The 27,127-nt window shown below is 49.3% G+C and overlaps 1 protein-coding gene across 2 annotated transcripts in view; it reads right to left on the bottom strand.

The window, feature by feature from the left end:
* Positions 1-27,127, bottom strand: part of DENND2A (DENN domain containing 2A) — a 118,984-nt gene that overhangs the window by 83,741 nt on the left and 8,116 nt on the right. The window contains exon 1 of one of the 2 annotated variants that reach the window (XM_044246717.1): positions 21,353-21,420. The exons of the other annotated variant lie outside the window; for it this stretch is intronic. The gene's annotated coding sequence lies outside the window, so the exon portion shown is untranslated. Of the gene's footprint in view, positions 1-21,352; positions 21,421-27,127 lie in introns of those variants that run through there. 2 annotated transcript variants of the gene reach the window in all.

Below are 27,127 nucleotides of genomic sequence, written 5' to 3' on the forward strand. Positions count from 1 at the left end.
GAGATCACAAGTAAGCAGAGAGGCAGGCAGAGTGAGAGGGAAGCAGGCTCCCTGCTGAGCAGAGAGCCCGATGCGGGACTCGATCCCAGGACCCTGAGATCACGACCCGAGCCGAAGGCAGTGGCTTAACCCACTGAGCCACCCAGGCGCCCCTCTTCTCACTTTCTTAAACATGGGTTTCACACCTGCAGAACATTCTTATGTACAGGGATGTATCTGGCCACCTTAATAAAATGGAAACACATTTTCGCTTAACAGTATTCACAATCCAGGCTTTTTCCTTCACCCACTTGCAATGCAGAAATACTCCCATATGTTGCCTCTAGGCTGTCCATTTTGTAGAGGGTAAAAAAGAGGAAAAGTGCAATTAGGTGGCCATCTTGCCTAGAAGCATGAAGCTACAGTGTGTATAAGGTCTTAGCTCTGTCAGCCCTCCTGAGTGAATGCTTATAACTACTGCTGTCACCTCTTTGGAAAAAGTTACTATGAGTTTGCCACAAATCATCAAAGTATGAGTTATGAAAGTTATGAAATATGCTCACACTGCCAAAATACAGCTTAAGAGTCCGAATTCTGGTAATTATATTTTCTTTTAAGTAAAAAATACAGGGGCTCCGGCTGGCTCAGTTGGTGGAGCATGTGACTCGATCTGGGGTTTGTGAGTTTAAGCCCCACATTGGGTGTAGAGCCTAATTAAAAAATAAATAAATAAACATGCGTTACAGTGGTATTATCTTCATTTAAAAAAAATAAAAGTATACTTTTTTTTTTTTTTTTTTAATTCTAGATCACCAAACTAGGAGGACTCAGGTTCTAACTTCTTTCAACCCCAAATATGTAAACTTGCTCTTCTTTTCTCTGTTCTGGGCTGGCCAGAAACTATTTCTTATTTCTAACTTTTTCTTTCTTTTTTATTTATTTATTTATTTATTATTTTTTTAAGATTTTATTTATTTATTTGAGAGAGAGAGACAGTGAGAGAGAGCATGAGCGAGGAGAAGGTCAGAGAGCGAAGCAGACTCCCCATGGAGCTGGGAGCCTGATGTGGGACTCGATCCCGGGACTCCAGGATCACGCCCTGAGCCTAAGGCAGTCGTCCAACCAACTGAGCCACCCAGGCGTCCCTCTTTTTTTTTTTTTTTTTAAGATTTTATTTATTTATCTGACAGAGAGAGAGTATAAGTAGGCAGAAAGGCAGGCAGAAAGAGAGAGGAGGAAGCAGGCTCCCTGCTGAGCAGAGAGCCCAATGCGGGACCCTGGGATCATGACCCGAGCTGAAGGCAGGGACTTTTTACCCACTGAGCCACCCAGGCACCCCTCTTATTTCTAACTTCTATGGAAATCTGGAATCTGCTTCTCCCTCTCCCTCTGTGGTCTCTCTTGCTATCACTCTCTCTCTCAAATAAGTAAATAAACTTAGTTTTAAGGAAAAAAAAGGAATCCTAAATATGAAAAAATATATGCATAATGTTTACAGGTATTACTTACCAATACTGCAAACTTAAAAATAACTTAAATGTCAAACAATATAATGGTAACATAAACTATGATAGTTATTTGATGGAATATTATGGAGCACATTAAATTATGTTTAAAAATGGGCTCCTGGTGCATGTGCATGCGCACTCTCTCAAATAAATAAAAATAAGTCTTAAAAAAAAAATGGTGCTTAAGGAGACTACAGTTCTGTAAGGACACAAAGGAGACCAGTGGTTGCCTAGGCTGACAGTGGACAGGGCAAGAAAAATGGGAGTGATTGCTAATGGGTATGGGGTTTCTTTCTGAGGTGATGAAAATGTCCTAAAATTGGGGCGCCTGCTGGCTAGTCATTAAGCGTCTGCCTTGGGCTTGGGTCAAGATACCAGCCCCACATGGAGCCCTGCATTGGGCTCCCTGCTCAGCAGGAAGCCTGCTTCTCCCTCTCCCACTACCATTGCTTGTGTTCTCTTTCTCGCTATGTCTCTCTGTCAAATAAATAAGTAAAATCTTAAAAAAAAAAAAATTCCTAAAATTGATCGTGGTGACAACTGCAAAAGTCTGTAAACACACTAAAAACCATTAAACTATACCCTTTATATGAGTGAACTGTACTGTATGTGAACTAAATCTCAGTAACTCTTATTTAAGAAAATAAATGAAAAAGTCAAGCTGGGAAAGAAAAGACTATTATTAAATGGAAAAAATGCTGGAATCAAGATTCAAAAACTTGTATCAAATGTGAATAAAACAATGTTAAAAAAAAGAAAAGGAGGAATCTACTCCTACTCAAAATTGTATAAGAAAATGACTGGAAGTAAATAAAACAAATGATGAACAGCAGTTGTCAGTGGGTAAGAAACTTGGGAGAATTTTTTCCATTTTCTCTACTTAACTATATTTCAACAACAAAACTCCCCACATTTCCAAAATTTCTGTATTAAGCATGCACTACTATCAACATTACAAAGAGTGGGGAAAATGTAAACCCAGCTGTTTCTGTGGGCGTCTGTGTCTGCCCCCATGGCGCCCCCAGCAGGCCCTTGGTTGCCTTGCAGCCACAGCCCTGCCTGGGGTGTGTTGACTCACCTGAACCCCTCAGTCCCCAACCTGCTTGGCTGTGGCAACGGAATCTCCTCAAGGGAAGGGTAAGCGACACTGTTCTCATTACCTCCTTTCCCTTAGTTGACCACCAGGATCTGTATTCTGGCCTCCCACTTCCCAGTACAGATGTTTCACTGGGTCTAAAGAGTGACTGTATGGAAACCTCCAGCTAACAGGAAAATAATCACATAATTCATTCTTCCAACTAACAGTTGTGTCTACTTTGCAAAGGGAACTGAGTGAAGCCTGGGAGAAATATAAAATAAAGACATTGATTTGACCTCTGAGACTTTTCATTCTTGTACAGGAAAGAAGATGCACAAAACGATACTGTATTATGCACTTGAAAGTTGCTAAGGGAGTAGATCTTAAATGTTCTCACTACATACACACACAAGTCGACCATGTGAGGTGACAGATGTGTTAACTAACCTTCACAATGTATATGTATTTCATATCATCCTGTTGTATACTTTAAACTTATACAATGTTATATGTCAATTATATCTCAGTAAAGCTGGGGGGGAAGGTGCACAGGAGTGCCCCCAATGCAAAACACAATATGATAAACAAAACAATGAAAGCAAGATCCTGTTGTGGATCTGAGCTTGAAGAATGGGCTGAATTTCCTTTGGGGTATACGGGTGAAAGGCATAGATGTTTGCGTAATTTCAGGACAACTAAACACTCAAAGAAGCACAAAACCACTGAATGAAAAGCAGCACCAATTCCGTAAGGAGCTTACATTGAACTGCGTGGCTGGATTCCTTTCAGGGCTCAAGCAACATGGGAGCCAAGGCCGACTTTGTGAACACAATCTCTGTAGATTTTCTGAAAGCTTTTACCAAGATATTACTGTAAGCATAACAAGCTTACAGATTTTTTTTATTTGGAAATGACTGCAGGTTTGCAGTACCGTTGCCAGAATATTACAGAAAACGCTTCTAAACTCTTTATACAAATATACCAAGTTTTAACATTCTCTCAGTGGAAGACTGCTTTAAAATGCTGGTTTGGAGGCTTAGGGAAAATAAGTTCTATGCCGGCACTAGGAGTCTTAAGAAAACAGAACCTTACAAGACCAGTTTACTAAATAAGTAAGCACAGCCAGGTCCAAAAGACAACTCCACCCCCAACCCAACGCAACCCTCCACCACGACCTCCCAGAAGGACGCTGAAAACTTTAAAACCAGAATACCAGACACGGAAGAAGAGCTAGGAAAACACTGAAAAATACAAAAGAGTGGGGGAGCAGGGGTGGGGGGACCACAATATATATTTAAAACATACTATAAAGCCTCTGTAATTAAAACAGTGTGGTATTGCTGCAAGAATAGATAAATAGACTGGTGGAAGAAAAGAGAGGGCCTAGACCCAACTACACACAGAACTTATTATATGTGACAGGGGCACCTGAGTGGTTCCATCAGTTAAGCATCTGTCTTTGGCTCAGATCATGATCCCAGGGTCCCAGGATCGAGCCCTGCATTGGGCTCCCTGCTCAGCAGTGAATCTGCTTCTCCCTTTCCCTCTGTCCCTCCACCTGCTTGTGCGCATGTGCCTTCTCTTGCACGGGCGACTTTGTATATGATAAAGGTGGCATCTTAAATCACTAGGGCAAAAGTGGACTTTTTAATAAATGATGCTGGAATAACTAAATAGCCCAAAGCTGTTCAAGTAAGATCACTCTGCAACTCTAATGTGCCTGTGGTGCCTGGCTGGCTCAGTCTGTAGAGCATATGACTCTTGGTCTCAGGGTAGTGAGTTCAAGCCCCACATTGGGCACGAAGCCTATTTAAAAAAGAAAAGTAAAGAAAAGTGATGTGCCTGCAGTTCTGGCGAGCTCAGAATAATCTGTATCTTTTTCAGAGGCAGAAAACCAGCTGTTGGGAAGAACTGGGTTCACAGGGGGACCAGAGCCTTGAGGGGTTAACAGGAGACCCTGAAGGATCTGACCAGTGCTTGCCCTAACTCCCAAAGGGTTCCAACTGCCTTCAGAACCTGCTGTGATTTCAGTGAAGTTTTTAAAAGTCTGATTCTTGGGATGCCTAGGTGGCTCAGGTGGTTAAGCAACTGCCTTCGGCTCAGGTCATGATCCTGGAGTCCCAGGATCGAGTCCTACGTCAGGCTCCCTGCTTGGCAGGGAGTCTGCTTCTCCCTTTGACCCTCCCGCTTCTCATGCTCTCTCTCTCTCTCAGATAAATAAATAAAATCTTTAAAAGTCTGATTCTTGGGATGCCTGGGTGGCTCAGTTGGTTAAGTGTCTGCCTTTAGCTCAGGTCATTATTTCAGGCCTGGGATTGAGTCATGCATCATGCTCCCTGCTCCTTGGGGAGCCTGCTTCTCCCTCTGTCTGCCACTCCCCCTGCTTGTGTGCACGTGCATGCTCTGACAAATAAGTAAAATCTTTAAAAAAAAATAAGTTTGATTCTTTTCCTAGGACAGCCCTGGAGCTTACAATACGTTTGTGCAGCACCTGATATCCATACACACATTATAACACATTATATGTTATACACACACACACACACACACACACACATATATAACATAAGATGTGTTATAACGTGTGTATGGATATCAGGTGCTGCATATGTGTGTGTGTGTGTGTGTGTGTGTGTGTATCCATACATACATACATCTTTTAAAACATATATGACCCCCCTCCTTTCTACCAATTTCCAGGTGTGTTATTGTTATCCTTATTTTGAAGGTGAGATTAAGGCTCAGAGACTTGCCCAGAATCACAATTGTTTAAGAGACAGAACAGGGGAACCCTAGGTGGCACAGTCGGTTAAGGGTGGGACTCTTGGTTTCAGCTCAGGTCATGGCCTCAGGGTCCTGGGATCGAGCCCTGCACTGGGCGCCTTGTCAGGCGCCTTGCTCAGTGTGCAGTCTGTTGAAGATTCTCCTCTCCGTCTGCCCCTCCCACCATGCTCGCTCTTTCTTGCTCTCTCTGAAATAAATAAATAAAATCTTAAAAAAAAAAATAAGAGAGAGAGACAGAACAGGGAATTTGTCAGTCTCTACTTCAAATTCTATTATTTCGGCCCCCAAACCTCCTTATCTGCTCTCTCAGTACCTTCCATCAGAACCAGCCTGGATTGCCACCTCTCACAACCTGATGCAAGAATCTGCTTCTTGGTGATGCCAAGACCCAGGGGACAGTAACCTCAGAGTCTGACCCACAGGGGTCAGGCTCTTTAGGGGAGCCCGACTTTCATCTTAGGGCCGCAAGCAGGAAATAGCTTTCATTCATAACCTTTGGGAAGGTCAGGGTAAAGAAATTAGCACTGTTACATCCTGTGATCTGTCAGCCATTGATTTAAGCACTTTACAAACATAATTCTAGAAATAATACATGGCCCAAGACAAATGAAAACACATGTCCACATATGTTTTTCTACACTGATATTCACAGCAGGATTACTCATAATGGCCACAAAGTGGAAATAATCCAAATGCCATCAACTGATGAACAGATAACCAGAATGTGGTATACCCACACCATGGAATATTCTTCAGCCATAAAAGCCACGAAGCCCTGATACATGTTCACAACGTGAACCTTGAAAACATTACGCTAAGCGAATGGAAGCCAGTCACAAAAGCCCGTCCATTGTATGAGTCCGTGTATCTGAAATGTCTAGAACAGGGAAAGCTATAGAGACAGACAGTGGGTGAGTGGTTGCTTAGGGCTGAGGGGAAAGGAGAGGGAGTTGGGGGTGATGGCTAAGGGGTATGTATGGGTTTCTTCTTTCGTGAGGAAAATGTTCTAAACCACTGTGGTGGTGGTTGCACAATTCTGTGAATATACTAATAACCATTAAACTGTATGCTTTAAATGGATGAGTTTTGATGGTAAGTGAATTGTACCTCAATAAAGCTATTACCCCACCCCAAAAAAAAGAAGGTGGTGGGCAGAGGAAGAAGGCTCAATCCAAGCATCCAGTACCACGCACCGAGTACGTAATAGTAAGTCATAACAGCATCACTGAGATTTTAAGAGAGATCCGTCTGGCCCCAAAGCCCTTGCTCCAGAATGTCATGGCTTCCTTCACAAGCAGTATTTCTGACAGGGTACTTCGAGAACGAATCCAAAAAACCAGAGTCCTCAGGAGCACAATGGTAAAACAAAGGAACACAAAACGGTCAAAGAAACATCACACGGGTAGTAGATATGGCTGGCGCTATGTGGAGCTTGCCTACCTCACAGGCAGGTCCCTTTTTCCACAAACTATCCCATCCCTCATCCAAAGGGTCCCAGGGCGTCTGGCAGCCATGTCCGACTGATGAGCCCACCCCCCCAACCACCGCTGATTGGTTCTAGAGGCGGCCTGACTCAAGTTGCGCCAATCAGATTCCAGTCCGAGGGCGTGGCGCCGATCTGCGTGGCTGGACAGCGGAACACCAGGCTGTGAGGGAGCGCGAGGCTGTGAGGGAGCGCCACTGGCCGGCTGGGGGAGTAGGGAGCCCAGAGACCCGGACTGCTGGAGGCAATGATGGCGGTGGGGAGTGGCTTGGCACCCCCTGCATCAGTCCCCTCTGGTTTTTTGTTGTTGTTTTAAGATTTTATTTATTTGACAAGGAGAGAGAGATCACAAGTAGACGGAGAAGCAGGCAGAGAGAGAGAGGGAGGCAGGCTCCCTGCTGAGCAGAGAGCCCGATGTGGGGCTCCATCCCAGCACCCTGAGATCATGACCTGAGCCGAAGGCAGAGGCTTAACCACTGAGCCACCCAGGCGCCCCGATCAGTCCCCTCTCTTGAGGCTAGGCTGCCATCCTGCCCGTGGGTTCCACGAGACATCTTCATACCTCGGTTTAAGCAACCAGAAGAATCCCCCCGACGCATGGTGCCGCGTGAAATCTGTGTGTCTATGTTCAACTACCTTCCCAAAGCGAAAACGTAAAGCTACTGTAGGTCTGAGGTTGTTTTTTTCTTTTAAGATTTTATTTATTTACTTATTTTTGAGATTAACAGAGCACAGAGGGAGAGTGAAAAGCAGACGCCTCGCTGAGTACGGAGTGTGACCCTGGGGTCCATCCAAGGACCGGGGAGATCACGCCCTGAGCCAAAGGAAGACGCTTAACTGACTGAGCCACCCAGGCGCCCCTGCGGGTGTGAGTTTTAAACATGAATCCGCACCCAGATCGCTGAAGCTGAGAGCAAGCTTCAGCTGCTGAGGAAGCTAAAGCCCCCTCGGGTTGGCCTCCAGCCTGGAACAGGATGGGTCAGGTGGGATGCGATCATTCCCGGTCAGGAGCAGAAGAGCAGCTCTCAAGAAGTCCTTTCCCTTCCTGAGTCTCTTCATGACACTGGAGGTGCTGGAAACTTCTTAGGAAAGCTATCAGGAGACCTAACCCTTCCAAGGACTTGAAGAGCATATTATAAGCATTACTACAGGACAGTGGCTGAACCCTTGGATGAACCCTTAAATAAGACAGGGTCTCAGAAACGGAACATTCTCCTTCCTTTCTTCCCAAGAAAAAACTCACTGAAAAAATTCTAGCTTTATCCTGGAATGGACTGATGAGAAGTACTGTGGGTAAATGAACAAATAAAAGGCATGGATGCCTTCTTCAGGTCTTATTTTAGATCTACAATATATATACAAGAAAGCAGATATCACATCTCTCTCACACACACATTGGCAGGGACACATTTGAAGGAAAAATATTTCCAAGAGTTTTACATAGTCTGGACACCAAAAGGAAGAGCTGAGTTGACAGGAGGGAAGGAATGGACGAATCCTTTTCCCATCTCTCTTGTCTATTTATGGGAGTCATTTCCCTTCAGGAAATGCTGAGCCCCTTCTCCCAGGACCCTGTTGGGAATGACGCCTGCACTGGCTGACCCAGCCTTCCACATCCTCCTCCTGGCCTCAGCAATTCTCCCCTCGTGACCCAGTCAGTACTGGGAACCCAGCCTGTAAATGACAGTACTTTTCGAGGCCCCAGCCTAGTGAGGAAATTCAAAGAGAAAAGGAAGGGTGGGAGAGAGACATATGAAGCCAGAAAGCCCGTGGAGAAGCTCCTAAACTTGAACACAGAAAGGGGATGGATCAGGAGAAAGTTGGGGCTAAAAACAGTGACACTGTGGCCTGAGAGCGTCGTGGCTCACCTAGCTTTGGTCACCTGGCTGGGTGGTGGCAGAGGCAGGAGCAGGACCCAGGGCTCCTATCGCCCCATCTAGGGCTCATTCACCAGCTCCATACTCTTTTCCTTTCCCCAGATGACTCACATTTCAACAGAAAGCTGTCCCAGGGGAACCTGGGTCTATGTGTTCTTGATGAAGGTGGTTCACTTCTCTTCTTGGTCTGCTTTTTGGTCAGCTGGGGTTTTGGTTGGCTTTTGTTTCTGTTTTAGAAATGAGAAATGTCCTTTGTTATTAGGACACTGAGGGACTTTTAAAAAGCCACAAAAGAAAAAAAAACATTTGCCCCACAGATGCCAGGTAATACTAGATGCTGGCTCCCAGGGAATGATTTTTCTTCTTTAAAAAAAAAAAAAATAACGAAAAAATATAGTGTTCAGAGCTTCCCTGCCGTATGTATACCAGGGAGGAAAAGAGACTTTGTGTTAGCAGGTTAAGGGAAATGAACTGGGGAATGAGGTTAAGAGAGAGAAAAGTAGAGACAGGGACAGAAGGAAACCAAAGAAACAGGGAAAGAATGGCAGTGAAGCAGAGAGAGGAGAGACCTACCAAAAACCCACCAAGACACAGACCCAGAGGGGGGCTATGTGAGGTCACATCCAGATGCCTTTCCATCGGATGCAGCATCCTGGCCATCAACTCTTTTGCAGCTGAAATGTATGTAAAGGAAATATCTCGCCCAAGTGTCTACTGAGGGCAAGAGAATAGCTAGAATGCCCTATTGGCAAATACTTGGAATTAGAATTTTTTCAGCCCCACACTTCTGTTCCTATTCTTTCCCTCAGTTGTTCCCTCCCTTTTCCTTGCTATTATATTCCCACCTACCCCTCAAAATCTGGTTTAAATCCTAACTTTTCCACAAAACCTACCCTGACCCCCCTAAACTAAAGTTCTTCAATCTTCTGAATTTCTAGAGCAATTCTTAACTTATTGACATTTAATAATCTAAGTAAATCTAAACTTGTCTTATCTCTTCTATGGCTGGGGTCAACTGTTACTGAAATATGTTTTACTCCGGGTGCCTGGGTGGCTGGGACAGTTGAGCGTCCGACTCTTGATTTGGGCTCAGGTGCTGATCTCGGGGTTGTGAGATCCAGCCCCACCCCCTCGGGCTTGCCCTCTCTCTCTTTGAAAATAAATAAATAAAATCCTTAAAAAAATCAAAATAAATACGTTTTACTCAACATTCCACATCTTTGTTTGCTGCTTCAAACTACAAAAATGAATGAATTTGTTCATTATTATTTATAACTATATATAATAAATAAAAATAAATAAAAGCTAACATTTATGGAGTATTTACTATGCTCTAGGCGAGATTCTACATGGATTCTTGCATTGAATCCTCACACCACCCTTAACACTGCCTCTCCTTTACAGATGTGGAAACGGAGGTCTGGAGGGAATAACTCTTCCCAAGGCCACATGGATGCCGGATGAGTGCAGGTTATCAGATTCGAGAGTCCAGTGCCTAGCACCCAAATAAATGCCTTGGGGGCAGGGTACAGGCCTTCCCCTCCTGGGTACAGAGTAGCTACTCAGTACATTGTTATGACTGGATTTTATTCCAAGTACCCGGCACCCATCCCCTCTCCTACCTCCCCTCCATCCCTTCCCTGCCACCTGGAACACCCTGGCTCCAAGGTTCTGCCTGGCCATCCCTTCCACTTCAAGAGACAGCCCTCAAGCTCTCCTGGTGTTCCATTTAACCTGACCTCACCGAACAGTAACACGGAGGAGGGGAGGTAGCCCCCTACCCTCACCCTGGAGGATCTGTCCTGGGCCCTAAGCACCTGGAGAGCCCCAGGGCCTGTGCCTCCCAGGGCCAGATGTTCACACCATGAAGTGCCACTTGAAGGGAGGCACCTGAAGGCCCTGTTTGGTTTGCTTCCTGACACCCGCCTCTGGCTCCAGCTGGGCTGCCCCAAACTCACTTGCCCGCCTCCTCTCTCCCTCTCTAATCCCTGCCCTCCTCTTCCTTTCCACCCCCTCAGACCCTTTCCCACCCTCTTTTGCTGGCTTCTGTTCTCTTTCTTTCCATGAGCAGAGACTTTCCAGCTTGGCTCCCGGCCAGCACATTTGGACAAAAGGCAGCAATCTTAGAGGAAGACGTCATCTCGCATCCCCTTTCCCGGGGCCAGCACCGTGGCTCCCGAGACCAGAGTGGGAGAAGGGGGCCCAGGCTGCTCTGCCATGGCCCCCCATTCTGGGAAAGGCCTTGAGCGACAGGGGTGCAAACAGACCCAGGTTCAAACTTGCACTCTGCCACTTGAGCTGGCGGGCCTTGGACAAGTTACTTTTCAAGGACTTCGTTCTCTCCTCTGTAAAACTGTGGACATTGCAGCACCTCTTTTGAAAGAATGCAGGAAGGACTAAATGAGATTGCACCTGTAAAGCATTTGGCAAGGCACATGTCCTAGAAAAAGTGCTCCACATATGTCTTCCGTAACAGAGGGAGCTTAACTCCGTGAGATAATAAAATAGGAGTAATAATATGGGAGCTTGGATTAATAATACTGTCACGGCCTCAACTTCTCCGCAGGGCTGCGGATCTAGCCTCAGTTGTTCACAAGTGTGGTAAAGCTGTACACCACTCTCAAACGGGGAATTGCTATTACTGTGTACAAACTGGTTTTGAAATTGTAAGAGGGAGCTGACCCCCCTTCCTTTTCAGTAAGACCTGGACGTGATAACGCTCAGCTTCAGGCTGGACGTGGGAGGAGGAGGAGCCCACCCCATCAGCACAGCAGGCTCATCCTGACTCTCCCTCCTTTCCCCTCCCCTCTCCCTCCATTTCAGGCTCCCTGAACTCTGAGGCCCCGTTTCTGTTTGTTTACTATCTGTGCCTGGTGTTTGCTACTCGGAAGTTGTGCAGTGCCTGGGAACGTGTTCCCTTTTATTTAGCTAGGTTTTGAGAAATGGGAAATGGTCCTTCCCCTGTGATTTTATTTAGCTCATCTGGGCCAGCACGGATGGATTTGAATGCAGTCAATAGGATTAACCCAGAGGGCTGAGTACAGTAGTTCCACATGAGGTGCCACTGGGACATGCAGAAACATACGGGACAGTCCCTGCCTCTTGGAGCTGCGGATGACAGCTACGAACCCAGTCAACCGAATGGCAATAAAAGATGTCAACTGTTCAAGACAAGAAGACAGGAGCAGTCCAGGGAGTGCCTGACACACAGTCCACAGAAATCACAACAGGAGATTGGTTCGAGGACTAAACTTGAGCTACAGTGGAGAGGGTCTATACAAATTCTAACCGGAGGGATGCAGAGGTGGAAGATGGAAGTCGGAGAAGTCACAGACCGCTGCAAAGAGGTCAGATCTGGTGGCCCCTAGGACTAGACTGGGCTCCAATAGCTGGGGAGGGAGAACGTGATCCAGGCAAGGCAAGAACGAGAAGGCGCACTCCTGCCCGGGAGGCACACACGAACTGGGGGGATGGAAGCTCTCAGATGCATGAGGGGAACCAAGAGAAGATGAAGTGAGTTGGGGGCTTACACTTGGCCATGGCCTGAAAGCAAGGAGGAGGGGTTACAACAGGCTATCCTGGGAAAATGAAGAGGACACATCAAGAAGATATGCACTCTTTTGGACAGGATAGGGTTAAAAAGGCACCTTCAAGAGGAACTTTGTGGGGTAGGCAGTCAGAGGTAAAGATCTAAGGGTCTGGGGAAGGAAGCCCCCTAGAGGGGTAAATCTGGGAGGGAGCCGGGAACCCTTGGCCACAAAAAGGAGCTCCCTGAGAGTCAACTGCAGACAAGGGAAGTGGGACACCGGCTCTGGCAGTTCTTCCAGGGCCCTCGTTATTCTTGCCTCAGTTTCTTTTTGTTTATCTGGGCCTGCCAACCAGACGCTGCAGTCTGATGGTAGAACACTGGCCTTGGACTTCTTTTCATTCCTCCCCAGTGTCTAACCCACACTTGGTCTGCTATGAGTGAGACATAAATGCTTGTCAAATAAGAAAGAAAATGAATCAGTGGTGATCTTCTTTTCTAAAGAGAAGGAGGATAAGCCAAAGAGTGTGGTGGTCTCTGGTGAGGAGGCAGTATTCAGAGCACTTACCAAAGGGGTAGCTGGGCCACCAGCCAGTCTGAGTGGCTTCACTGTTAACCCTGTCATGGCTGGATCGGGGATGCTGGAGTTTCGGGGAATGTGGGACTCTGGGAGCTCAGCAGCTCAGAAGCAGTCAGCATTTTGACAAGTGGATTGATGTATCAGTGCACGGCAGTTCTACATCGACCTTGACCTGGGTCGGGGTTGGGGGGTGGTCACATACATCAGGGAGCTAAAGAACAGGGAACCGGCCACTGGGTCCAACCATTAGTAACTGCGGATAGGTCTCAGCAGCTGGTTAGGGAAGGATGCCAGACTTCAGGGCCTTGGGGAGTGGCCAGTGGACCTGCCTCAGGGGCTCTTCCTGCTGCTCATCTCCCCACCCGAGAGCATCCTCCTTCTCTTTTCCTCCAGGCAGCTGGCAGCCTCCACCTGGAGCTATGTGCATCTGGAGCTGCCTCTTTGACCCTTTCCCAAGTTCTCTCCTCTCTGCCCTAGGCCAGGGATCTTGGCTGTCCTATATTCAGGGGAGAGGAGAGCCCTTCTTGGCCCCATCTTGGCAGTTCTGGGACCTCTGAGTCTCGTGGTTTTGGGAGGCATCAAGGTTCCCCCTCTCCTCTGACATTTTTTCACCCCGTTTGATGCATGGGTTCAGCTGGAGCGTAAACAGAGAGCACTGGTCCCTTTTTGATGTCCTGGGAGCCTGTGCATATTTGTTGACTGTCACTAACACAGATGACGACATGGACCAGATGGAAAGGATGACAGTGGCCACGAGATGCCAGAGAGTTTTACCTGGGGTCGAATGACCACACACTTCATTCCAAATCTGAACTCCTCTCACCTCAACTCAGAGTATTAAGTAGAGAACTCCCCTGAGCCCCCAGAGGGCTAGAGACATTTTCTGGCAGAGAAGGCCAGAGCACCCATAAGCCGCTTCGAGAAGCTCCTCTATGCTTTCCCAGTCACCACCCCTGACCACGTCTGTGGCTGTGAAACTGGCCCACTCCAGCTGCTGGGGAGGCAAGTTCTAACCCTCAGGCTGCCCATCGCCCTTGCCCAGTGATCAGATCATGCAAAGTGCAGTTTTAATCCTGATTTGCTGCATGCTCCTGTACAGATGCCTTTGTCTGGTCATCTGGGGTGGTTTGGCCTGTAAATCCCAGAGACATGAAAAGCACATAAAATTACAGAAGTGTCCTGCTTCAGTGGTTCTAATTTGCTGAAAAAAGGCAGTTATTATTTTTCTCAGGGTGAACTGGGGGTTGGATGGGGCAGTAGTATCCATATCCTCTTTCTCTCTTTTTTTAAAAATTAATTAATTTATTTATTTGACTGAGATCACAAGGAGGCAGAGAGGCAGGCAGAGAGAGAGGAAGGGAATCAGGCTCCCTGCTGAGCAGAGAGCCCGATGTGGGGCTTGATCCCAGGACCCTGGGATCATACCTGAGTCAAAGGCAGAGGCTTTAACCCACTAAGCCACCCAGGCGCCCCTCTCTCCTTTTTTTTTTAAGATTTTATTTATCTATTTGAGAGGGAGTGAGAGCGAGAGAGATCACAGAAGGAGAGGAAGAGGGAGAAGCAGACTTGTCACGGAGCAGAAGAGCCTGACGCAGGGCCTGGTCCCAGGTTGCTGAGATCATGACCGAGTGGAAGGCAGATGCTTAACCCACTGAGCCACCCAGATGCCCCTCCTCTGACTCTTTTAGTGGGAAGGAAAAGTTCACATGTAGCACCTGACCCCTCCTCCTTCCCTGGTTTTGGGCTCTACTCTAGGGGGGCTAAACAAGGCTGGGCGGGTGGGCAGAGGATGGCAGACACTCATGACTCTTATGTCAATACACTGGGACAAGCAGGGAGAAATGACAGCCGTGGGCAGCTCTCACCCTTTCCCAGGGCAGCAACAAGATGCAGTTTCCAAGGACAGTCCCAGGGTAGGCCTGTTGTAGGCCAATTAACAACTTAACTTAGTCCCTTTTTCCTTTCGAAGTGTCTCAGTTTGTATACATGGTTGCCCTATCCATGACCCACAGTGAATTTGCAGAGAAACTCGTGCTAACTCAAACGCAACCCTACGACATCTTCCTTTCTGAGAAGCGAGGAAGCACGAGGGAGAAAGGGGAAGGCCCAGTGGACTACTGCACTGGGCTGACTCCTGTGTGTAACCCACCCCACCCGCCCCACGCTTCCGCCTACACAGTATGTGGAACGGCGGTTACGCGGGATCAAGGTTATAGGAACACGAAACCAGCAGCCAGAGACAAAATTAAGTCAGTTCGTGGGGTAACAACCCATAAAACATAAAAAGCCTCTTAGAAATTAAAATTTAATATGTTGCCTGTTTTAATTTGATAAAACTCAAAGAGTAGTTTCTCTTTATGAGTGTACCACACTGTGAATTTTAAGTTTCAGAATAACTTAAACAGAAACTCACAGTAAATTCAGTGGGGGAAACTGGGGTGGGAACACTTGGATTAAGGGAGAGGGAGGGAATATATTTTACATTCTTTTTAAGACAGAGCATTGGAATCTCACTTTTGAAATGTCCATCACCAAGCCCAAAGATATTCAATATGCATGTGGCTTTGAAATCTATTTTAATCTAGCAATTACGCCTCTAGGAATTTATCTTATAGAAATACTGGAACAAGTGCCAGAGACCATGTAGTAGCTAAACTCAGAAAACAACTCAGGGCTCATAAATAGATAATGTGTTAAACAAATGAAGGCCATCCAACAGAAGGAAGTCGAGGTGGCTGGGCGGGGAAGGATGGGACTATGTATGTCCCATGTGGAATTATTCTCACAAACTACTGTTCAGTTGTGACAGCATCCATTTCTGTAAGCAAACATTACATGCAAAGGAAAGGAAAGTCAAGGAGGATTTGGGATATATACCAAACAGTGATTGCCCCCAAGGAGGGAGATAGTATAGGGTAAACTTTCATTTTTTGTTTTGTTCTTTTTACGGATTGCTTAAATGTTTTCCAACAAGCAGAACTTCCACAGTTTACACAGAAAGATATATGTATATATACAAGGATCTATATAAAAGCAATCTTGTAATTTTAAAGTACACTTTCTAGGACCACAAAACCACCAAAGGAAATGCATTTGATGCTGTGCTTGAACGGTCTGCCGAGCCCTACTGATAAGACACGCAGCCCTGGGTACCATGGAAGGATGGTCATGGTCACAGCTTCCTGTCCTGACCCACTCTCCAGCTCGATCCTGCTCTCACTTCCTTCCGAAGGGGAGCATGGAACCTCTTGGTTCCCCACTACTGAGGGAAGCTAACCTCTTCCCTGAGCTTGCCACGAAGGTGACTCACCCCTTCCTTCCCTAAGGCCAGGGGGAAAAAGATAACAGTTTTTGGCAGTTAAGCCTATTAGACAGGGTCGGGGCTCTGGGGCTCACCTCCCTTTCAGCCAACTGCTGGCTGAGGATGGATGTGTCAAAGGGAAGCCAAAGGCAAAGACCCTCTGGGCTACAGATGGCAAAGGGCTTAACTGCTAGAAGAGCTGAGAGTCGACATTTCTGCTCAGATCAGACGGTGGTCTTGACACAAGTGTAAAAGATGGTCTGACTCTGGCTTCCCAACATATTCTGTCTTTTGACATCAAATGTAGAAAACTGAGGTCATCGCTCCCCTCAGTTCCAGGCACTGACTTGCCTCCTATAATTCAAGGGGCAGATGTGCCTCTCAATCCTTCTGTTGGGAAGCCAATGTCGGGGAGTTAAAGAGGGCCTGGGGTGGGGCGCCTGAGTGGCTCAGTTGGTTAAGCGCTAACCTTCAGCTTAGGTCGCGATCCCTGGGTCCTGGGATCGAGTCCCACTTCAGGCTCCTTGCTTGGCAGGAAGCCTATTTCTCTCTACCTGCCACTCCCGCTGCTAGAGTTCTCTCTCTGACAAATAAAATCTTAAAATAAAAAAAAATGAGACGCTGGGGTAGCTGTGGAGGCCATCTGGCTCTGTAGAGGAAGAAAGGTCAATGCCTGGACACGGGAGACTGGGCATGACATAACCTCAGTCACTCATGAGTACCTGTGAGACATTCCATGAGCCCTCAGGAAGCAAAAAAGAAGGGGCTGGGGTTCCAGAGAGAGTAAAGGAAGCTGAGTCAACTTTGCCCACAGCCAAAGAAATTAATACCTGCAAGGTGTATTTGAGTGTTGTGGGGAAAGTCATCAAGCCTCAAAATTTTCCTATTATCCTGTCAGAGGTACAGAATTCAACCCTTAGAGATTCATTCCTTTTGATTGTCACTTTATGGGCATTCAATTGCAAACTAATTTTCCCAGCTTTTTTCCAATCCAGAAGACATGGGTCAGAAAACCAATACACTTCACTATCAGGAGGCAAGCAGAAAGAACCCAGAACTCAGAAGCTCAGCACTCAAGAAAAGTAGACTTCAGTGGGTTCCAGCCAAAAAGAGAAAGGTGCCAAAGCTTTTCAGTTTGGGCACTGCATACAATCGGATTAGACAGATCTAACTGCATAAGCCGTGTGATTATGCTTTTAGAATTTCTATTTTTTTAAAGATACTTCACATACAACATGAAGCTTCACATGAATGCGTCTGCCACTAGCCTTCTTATCTGTATCTGTTCAAGCTGACTTTAAATCCTGATGTTGAAGGCTGATCAACCATTTGATTTCATAATGAGTAACAGGCTTCCTAATTTTAAATTTATGGGGTCCTTGCTTTTGGAATCTGAAGCGTCTGTCCCCCGCTGTGAGGAATCCTTTATATGACTGTTAAAGCAGCCCCTCTCACTTCTGGCTGTACCTTTTTTTTTTAAAGATGTTTTTATTTATTTGACAAGTAGGCAGAGAGGCAGGCAGAGATAGAGAGGTGGAAGCAGACTCCCCGCTGAGCAGGGAGTCTGATATGGGACTCAATCCCAAGACCCTGAGATCATGACCTGAGCTGAAGCCACCCAGGTACCCCTACCTCTGGCTGTACCTTAAAATCACCTGTGGCCTTTCAAAAATCCTGATGCCCAGAGCCCATTCTCAGCGATTTTTATTTAATCCACAGGGGAGGTGGGGCATGGAGGGACCCGTTGTTTAAAGAAATGCTCACCCAGGACATCAAATGTTCTAAAGTGCACCCTGAGTTAAAAACGTTAAAAAACATGATGGGGTGGTGTGTAGAATCTCATACCTACTCAATGCTAATTTAGGACATCTAAAATGAGCAAGAAATGGTTTCAACAAAAGCCACGCATTGACATGGATTCTGCAGGTTCTGTCTCTTCCGCAGAAAGCAAAGGGAAGCGCCTGGCCTGCTGGGAGACTGGGGACTGAGTCCGCAGAAGGTCCGCCCCAGCTTGGCTTACAACCCCTGCTCTTCTGTGACATTCCTTGTGTTTCAACAAACAAGGTTCCCACCCTCCCTGGCCGTACTCACACTGGAGTGAATCTCTTGCCTCCTGAGTCCCACCCGTCCCCACTCCTGCTGAGAAGTAGGCTTAACCTCAGGTCTGAGGGTACAAAGACCCAGACCACAGTGAGGGAAGTGCTTCATCCATCGGAATGGAATTCTCAAATGCTGCTCTCACTCCCCATTTTCCTTTGGTCAGGATTTCCGGACCCACACTGTCCCACCAGACCCTTCACCAGACCAGACATAGTCTAGCCCAGTGGGCGGTGGACCACGCTATGACTTGCTTCCTTCCCGTCAAGATGGGCGCCCAGCGCGTCCTCTGCGCTCTCCATCCATCGAAGCTGGTGTCCCCTCTTCCTCCACTTGAGAAAATGGGCTCCTCCACACAGAATTCCCCTGGCTCCGGCTGCCTGCACCGCCACTGCCCATAAGCCTGAGCAACACTCATAGCCCACAGAGAGGCAGTGAGCTCCCAAGTCATAACAGGAAGATGGTATAGGAAGACAGTCGTGTGGAATTTTATCTTCCCATCTTCTGTAACACCAACAATGAAGATTTTTTTTCTCTGTCACTCTTTGGTCTTTACACCAAGTTCCTCATGAAAAATTCCCTGCTGAGTTAATTCCAGGAAAAATTGTGTTCTGAAAAATAATCTGTAAGCTTTCTGTTGTCCAAAATCCAAGACAGCGCAAGTCAGTGTATTTTTGTTTGTCTCTAAGCTGCCAGAAAATTTAGAGCCAAATTCATGGTCCAAGTGTTGTAATCTGCTAAACTCGGGCCACTCAAAATATCCATTCCTTTTGCTCTGCTTTGTTTTCTCCTGAGTTTGGGGGCACTTAGTTTCGGTCTAAGTTACCTCATCTGCACCAGAGCCCGTCACCGGGTCCTACCTCTTTATCTCTTGGATCCTTCCATCCTACCTCAGCATCGCCAACTGTCTGTGCGTCAGTGCGTCAGTAACGCCTGGTCCGGGTGCCGCGTGGCCTTGGTCACATCCTCCAGGCCCCCACCCAGCAACCAGAACAGGCTTTCTAGGATATCAGGCGGAACGTATCACTCCAGCACCAGTGAGACCCCCCTTCCCTCTGGCGTCACACTGTGAGTTCTCCCCACACTTACCCCCCCTTCTCTCTTGGTGACTTTGTGATTTCTGTTCCCTCAGGCTGGAACCACCTTCCCTGCTTTGTTCTCCCAGTGAAGAAGTTTTCAGGGCTCAGTCCCAGCATTACCTCGTCTGTGGGCCTCTCCTGAGTTGGGTGGCCTTGCTCAGGGCTCTCCTAGCATGTAGCACTCAGCTAGGCCAGCCTAGGACTGGTTTGAAAAAAAAAAAAAAATTTTTTTTTTTTCTTAAGTTATCTCTGTACCCAGTGTGAGGCTTGAACTCACAACCCCGAGATCAAGAATCCCATGTTCTACTGACTGAGCCGGCCAGGTGCCCCTGCTTTTAATTTTTTGACTACTCAAGCAGGATGGCTGGTTCTGGAAGAAGAGAGATATCTCTTATTCAATGCTGTGTTTGTTCCCAATGCCTAGCACATAGCTTTTAAGTGAATGATTACACAAGCCAGGGAGGCTTCTAATCGTTCCAATAAAAGGACCTGAAGGCCATCCTCCTCCACCAGACTATTCACCACCGGTCGTCAAAACCAGTTACTGTGGGGCGCCTGGGTGGCTCAGTGGGTTACGCCGCTGCCTTCGGCTCAGGTCATGATCTCGGGGTCCTGGGATCGAGTCCTGCATCGGGCTCTCTGCTCGGCGGGGAGCCCGCTTCCCTCTCTTTCTCTCGGCCTGCTTCTATGCCTACTTGTGATCTCTCTCTGTCAAATAAATAAATAAAATCTTTAAAAAAAAAAAAAAAACCAGTTACTGATTGCCTTTACTGCTCACAGAATTTGGCTCCACCGGGGCACCTGGGTGGCTCAGTGGGTTAAAGCCTCTGCCTTCAGCTCAGGTCATGATCCCAGCGTCCAGGGATCCATCCCGCATCCATCGGGCTCTCCGTTCAGCGGGGAGCCTGCTTCCTCCTTCCTCTCCCTCTGCCTGCCTCTCTGCCTACTTGTAATCTCTGTCCAAAAAAAAAAAAAAATAATAAAATCTTTAAAAAAAGAAAAAAAAAGAAAAAAAAAAAAAAAGAATTTGGCTCCTCCAAAGCGGCCCACCCCAAAAGACTTTCTACTCCACTCCTCTGGTGTGTTCAGTACTGTGATGATGCAAGCAGAAAGGACTTTTGTAACCAAGAGTGCAAGAGCTGAATAACAAAGTTATAGTAGGGAGCCCCTTATTAGCTTACTGCCCTGGGGCCATTATTACCCGGGTCCTTGAGAGCTTAGAGAAGTCACACCCCTGAAGCCCTAGCACACCGGCTCGAGGCCCGCCGGCCCCTTCCCCAGCACTGGCTGATGAGAGCAGTCACCGCTCTTCCCTCTCCCCGGCCAAGCCCCGGAGTGCACGGCTCCGCGTCCGCCCCGCGTCCGCCCCGCGTCCGCCCCGCGTCCCCACCGCGTCCCCTCCGGGAAAGGACTCCACCGCTGAGGTCTGGCTCTCCTCAGGGCTTCGAAAGCAGCTCTCTGGGGTCCCTCCCAAACTTGATTCTATCTCCTGTTGTTAAGAGCCCCCTGGGCTCCATCTGCTCCCAACTCCATCCTTAGGGGGAAAGTGGGAGAAATAGGATCATTCAATCATCTTCACCATCCTGCTTTCCCAAGACTGCACATTCTGACCACAGCGGGGAGGGGGGTGTCTGGCTGCTCGGCCCCCTCAGCCCCACTCGACTCTTTCTCTACACCCCCCCTCCACACACACACACTCACTCTCACACTCTCGCCCCTGGGACCCAGCCCGGCAGAGGGCCGGCTCTGCCCAGTTCCTGCAGGTTTCCGAGGCGCGGGACAACGGCTTCCCCACTTAGCCTGAAAGTCGTCCCGAGTCCCCGGAGGCCGTCCGGCCAGGACTTTGCTCGAGTCCCACACGTCGGGCTGAACCGCCTCGGTCCCCACGTCCGCACACGGGAGCCCGGGTCGTGGGTCTGCAAGGAGCCACCTCCCCTCTCCGGCCAGGGGCAGCTCCCACCTCCGCCTCCCCTCCCCCCGGCGCGTGCCCCTCCGCGGCGCCCCCCACCCCCACCCCCGCCCGGCGCGTCCCCTCCACGCTTCCCCCGGCCCGGCCCTACCTCCCGGCGGGCCGCCGCTCCGCGGTCTCCGAGGCGCAGCTCGGGGGCGCCCGGGCGGGCGGGGGCGGCGGGCGGCGGGGGCCCGGGGCGCCATGGCCCGCGGCCCTCCGCCCTGCAGTCAGCCGGGCCTCTCCCGGCGCCCGGAGAGCCGCGCGCCCTCCGCTCGCGTGCCCGCCGCCCGGCCGCCGCTGTGGGCGAGTGGAGGGCGGGCTCGGCCGGCTGCCGCGTCCTCTCCGCCCGGCCGCGCGCCCCGCCGCCGCCCCCCGCCCGCCGCTGCTCCAGTGAGCTCATCCGCAGCTGGCGGGCGCCCGGCCGGTTGCCACGGCAACGCCTCTCCCAGGGCCGCGCGGACTCGAGCGGCTCCGGTAAACAGGACCTTCTGCCGGACTCTTCCCCTTGCCTTTGAGGGGGTGGGCGCGGGGGGGCGGGCGGCTGGCGGCTTAACCCTTTCTTTGCTGGAGACCCAGCGGCCGCGGCTCAGACCCTCGTCTGCAGGCACTGAAGTGGCGGCGACCTTTCCTGCACCCCCATCTGCGTTCGCTCCGGGCGCCTAACGCGTCCGTGGGGTACCTACAACGGGTCAGGCGCGGCTCCGGGTCCGCCACACCCCGGACAACGATGCAGCCGCCACCCTCGCCGCTTGCAGCTTGCAGTCCGGCCGGGGCTCAATGAGGCCCCGGGGGGCCCGAAGGCGGGGCGCACCGGTTCCCGAGCCGCTCGGGGAGGGGAGTCAGGAAAAGGTCCCGGGGTGGGGGCAGTGACTTTATAGTGTCCACTGCCCCCACTCACTCAAACAACCAAGGAACACAGGTCGCCTGAGTTAGGACTGCCAAGTGAGAAGTACACGCCGAGTGCTGTGGGCTTTTTATGCTGAGGACAATGGGGGGCCAGGCCGGGTTTTTGAGCCTAGGAGTTCCCTGATGTAAGGGAGACCGAGATGACAGTGGTGATTTATGGGCCTGGGCGGGGGGCGGCGCGGGGGAGACTCCTGGCTCCTCTCTATACCAGAGAAAAGTCACTCTTCTTTTTAGCTCGGAGAGGGCCGGCGTCTAGAAGGAAGGGTCTAAAGCTCAGGCAAGGGTGGGGAGGGGAGATAGAGGCTTAGCCTGTATCCTTGAAAGGCGGGTGCAGGAGAGAGAGGAAAAGAAAGGGTTGCAGGGCACGGGGAACATTAGATACTGTCTAGGCAGTCCCTGTGGACTGGGGACCCAAGATTTGAGGAACTGATTTAGATCAGTCACAGGAAAGTCACAGGAAAATAGTTTCCTTCTTAGCTAAGGGTTTTGCTCATTCTGTGAGATCTCTGAAGCTTTTCTCTGGCTTGTTAAAGCTTCCTAAATTCCATCATGCCATACCCACTTCAACTAAACAAAATAAACTTTCAGAATACGAATTTGCAAGGTACAAGCATTTAAAAAAAAAAAAAAAAGGTATTGGAGTGCCTGGGTGGGTCAGTTATTAAATCTGCTTTTGGCTCAGGTCATGATCTTAGGGTGGTGGGATCCAGCCCTGCACGGGGCTCCCTGCTGAACCGGGAGTCTGCTTCTCCCTCTCCCACTCCCCCTGTTTGTGTTCCTTCTCTTGGAGTCTCTCTCTCTCTCTCTCTGTCAAATAAATAAATAAAATCTTTTTTTTTTTTTTAAGTATAAACACTTATTTATTTATTTTTAAAGATTTTATTTACTGGAGCTCCTGGGTGGCTCAGTCAGTTGAGCGTCTGTCTTTGGTTCAGGTGGTGATCTTGGGGTCCTGGGATCAGCCAGGAGTCTGCTTATCCCTCTCCCTCTGCCCCACACCCCCACTCTTGCTCTGCTCCCTCTTTGTCAAATAAATAAATAAATAAAAATCTTTAAGGATTTTATAATCTTTAAGGATTTTATTTATTGTAGAGGGAGATAGAAAGCAAGTGAGTGGGGGAGGGGCGGGGGAGAGAGAAAGACAGAGAGAGAGAGAGAGAGAGAGAGAGTGTGTCTCAAACAGATTCTGCACTGAGCTTGGAGTCGGTTGCTGGGCTTGACCCCATGACCCTGAGATCAGGACCTGAATCTAAGTCAAGAGACAGACATTCAACCCATTGAGCCCCCCAGGTGCCCCAAAAGTACAAGCATTTATATTATTGCTTTGCTTGTTGAAACATCATTTAATACCTTTTCAGCTACTAAGATCAAAGACTTGACTTCTTCCAGGTTAATTAGAACCGGAGTTCTGGGGCGTCATAAAGGCAAACTGGCAAAGTAGAGCCAATGGCAAGCAGAGAAGGACTGAGAGGCCAGCTGGATGCCTCCCCCAACCCGGTGCGTGCAGCAGACCTGTCGCCTTGGATGTTGTGCCTTCCAAACCGCCAGGCACATGTCAGGTGGACAAACCAGAGACGAAGCTGGGGAGTTCCTTAGTAGTGGCCACCACTCCATCGGCTCCGTCATCTTTGAGTTCTAGACACTAACTTGTTTTAGAAAAATTCCCTGCCTCAGCTCATTGGCTCAGACTCTGATGAGTGATGTGGGGCCAGTGCTTTGCAAGTTTCCATCCCTGCCTGTGTGTCACAGCCCCCAACCCCATGGCTGCTCCTGTCCCTGGGCCAGTCAATGGCTCTGTCGCCATGAGGCAGGGTCCCTCCTTCCCTGTGTGGCCCTGCCCCTACTGGCTCCCTGGAGCTTTCCCAGCTGATGCTACCTCTGGTCCATCCCAAGCCCTGGTTCTCATGGTGGGGGCCATGCCCTGGAGTGTGGGAGTCCCTCTCCGTGGTCTCTCTTCTCCAATTCCTGACACTGACTGCTCCAGCCATGGCCCCAGCCCTCCCAGTCTGTCCTCAGCAAATCTCCATAGTGGGAAATGAGGCCAGGGGCACCTGAGTGGCTCAATGGGTTAAAGCCTCTGCTTTCAGCTCAGGTCATGATCCCAGAGTACTGGGATCGAGCCCTCCATCAGGCTCTCTGCTCAGCAGGGAGCCTGCTTCCTCCTCTCTCTGCCTGCCTCTCTGTCTACTTGTGATGTCTATCAAATAAATAAATAAAACCTTTAAAAAAAGAAAAAAAAAAGAAAAGGAAAATGAGGCCTAGGGTAGGAGATACTGCCTGGCCTCAAGTCAGGGAAGGTGCCGATGGGAGGAGAGAGCCAGAGTTGACTTTTCTTGATTTTTTTTGTTTTTAATATTGTATTTATTTACTTATTTGACAGAGAAAGCACAGGCAGAGGGAGAGGCAGGCGGAGGGAGGGATCCCGATGCGGGACTCAATCCCAGGACACCAGGGTCATGACCTGACGCAAAAGCAGATGTTTAATGGACTGGGCCACCCAGGCGCCGCAACTTGATCTTGAATCCTGCTTTTTCCACCTAGAAAGAGCAAGGAGTCCTACAGAATCTCTCCTACGCCTCCCTCCTCTTCCTTCAGCATCCTGTTGGGGGGCAGTGTGGGGTCTGGAACAGGTTGCTCTGCTTTGGATTCTCAGGGTCTCCATCTGTAAGGGGCAAGTAGGAACAGTTATAACCCACTTCATCCTGTTGCCGGGATTAAAGCTGATCCAGTGAGCAAAGGGGGTAGTACTGGGTCCGGACCATTGGGGGCGCTCTCAGTTACCTCCTGTTATTTTTCTAATCTCTCTCTCTCTCTCTCTCTCTCTCTGCAGGAGCAAAGAGAAAAGTGTTCAGAGCTCAGCAGAAGGGAGAAGGCCGTTTTCTCCTCCCTCATTGGGCATGAAGATCCTGCTTCATCTCACCTCTAAACCAAGTGAAGGAGAACCGGGGGCCAAGGACCAGAAGGAGGCTAGCCTGGTTTAAGATGGGGAGAGAGCCTGAAAAGGAGCCTCGACCAACTCCTCTCCCCAAAATTGTTTTCTTTCTATTCAAATTCCCTTTGGATGCTAAACATTTACAGAGTCCTTCATTCCAGCAACTTCGCATATGTCATGTCACAGAATCCTCCCCACACTCGTGAGCAATTAACGATCTCTCCTAATATTTTATGGATGGGAAAACGAACTTCCAAAAGGTTATGTGCCTTATTTGAGGTCACACTAGCCAAGGCCCGTCTGGCTCAAGCCATGTCCTTTGTTACACCAGCTTTGCCTGAGAGCCGGGCTCTGCCCAGTGCCAGCCACTCTGCACGGCGATTTCCAGATCAGCGTTCAGTCCACGTTCTGGTTATGCTTCCCCCTCTGGAAGGCACAGGCGGTGCAGTTCCTCCAGGAATTTCAGACACTGCTCCTTAGACACTGGGTGTTCCCTGCTTGGGTCACTGGGACCCATTCCTTCTCAGCCCTTGCGTGACAGCAACCCCTCCTCTGGGTCACGGCCACCTGCCTTCCAGCACACAAATGAAAGATACACACACAGCAGAGAACCGATGAGAAGTTTGGGTGTTGTTACTATTCTTTTATGCAGAAAGCTGGTGTGGGGAGAGCAATCCTTCTCTAATGCTCAGGCCCGTGACATCTAGATGTGGCCGAGCAAGGAAGGAACTTATTTTAGGGGCAGGGAAAAAGCCACAATCCACAACTTCACCTTGACATGCCCTTGGCAAGGCTCCTCTGCACCACTCTGGTGGCTGATGTGAGCCCACCAGCAGCAGGGCTCCCCTGCTCCTGTCCTCCTCAGGCGGCCCTCTCCCTCCTTCCCTTCTCCATCCTTGGCCCATTCTCTCCTGCCTACAGACAGCTGGACGTGACTTCCTTCCCAGCCACCACAACCCTCATCTGCCTCCCTCTGAGGAAACCAAACCAAACCAACCATCCTACCCAAACCTCAAACTCGGGTTTGGTTTGTTCTTGGTCCCAATCAAATGTCATCCAGGAGGTGTGGGAAGAGAGGGGGGAGGGGGGAGGGGCCTCGGGGGGGGGGCCACCCAGGGAAGGGGTGAGCAGGGCCCAGACTGAGGGCTCCAGGCTCCATCCTCTCCCGCTGTGAGGGGCGGGTCTTTGGCTGAGATCGCTTTGCCCGCTTTGCCTGCTCTCCTCTCCCTGCTGCTTTCTTCCTCCTGCACTGGGACTGCACGAAGGGCAGCTGTGGGGGCCCGTTAGGGGGTGCTGTGGAGTGAATAACATTTGTCAGGATGCCACTGGAAATCTCCGTCACTGAATTGGCAAGTAACACAATAACATAATTTTTGTCTAAGAAGCAGCTGTTGCATGTCTATGCCCCTAGCTTTGGAGGGTCATTTTTTTCCCCCCACAAAGAATTAAGGCATTCATAGCTTTACAAGGATTAGTGTGTTTATGACCGAAAGCAAAGAACAAAGTCATGGACATTCCACAGCGTTCACCATCAAGCAGCCTCAAATGTGAGGCCTGCCGTGCCAAATACCCTCCACTCGTATTCTTCTCTGTTCCTTTTGGGAGACCCAGTTGAACATCAGGGAAGGGAACAAGAGTGTGATGACTGAGATTCTCCTTTTTTGAGTCACGGATTTCTGCGTCTGAGCAGATCCTGTTCACCGTGATCCCAGAACACGCTCGGACAGTCGGACCAGCTCTGGACGGGGCTGAGGACGCGAGACTGGCCCAGCTTGCTTCTCAGAGCTTTCCCTGACGTCCTTCCTGGCTGGCTAGACAATCGCCTCAAACCGGAGGGGGGTGGGGGGAAGAATCCCTCCAAACATTTTCATCACACGTCATGAGCTGCACGCATCGACTCAAAACCCACCAGCTCATCCCCGCTTGCTAATGTCCCCCCATCCCTGATCTCAACCCCCAAATAACTGTGTATCACCTCACTGCCTCTCAGAGGCCACACCTTTGTAAGAACAGGTTTCTGGGAGGCCCTAATATCTGATCCACTTC

The sequence above is a fragment of the Neovison vison genome, chromosome 4 (genome assembly GCF_020171115.1).
Source record: "Neovison vison isolate M4711 chromosome 4, ASM_NN_V1, whole genome shotgun sequence".
NCBI classification, from domain to species: Eukaryota; Metazoa; Chordata; class Mammalia; order Carnivora; family Mustelidae; genus Neogale; species Neogale vison.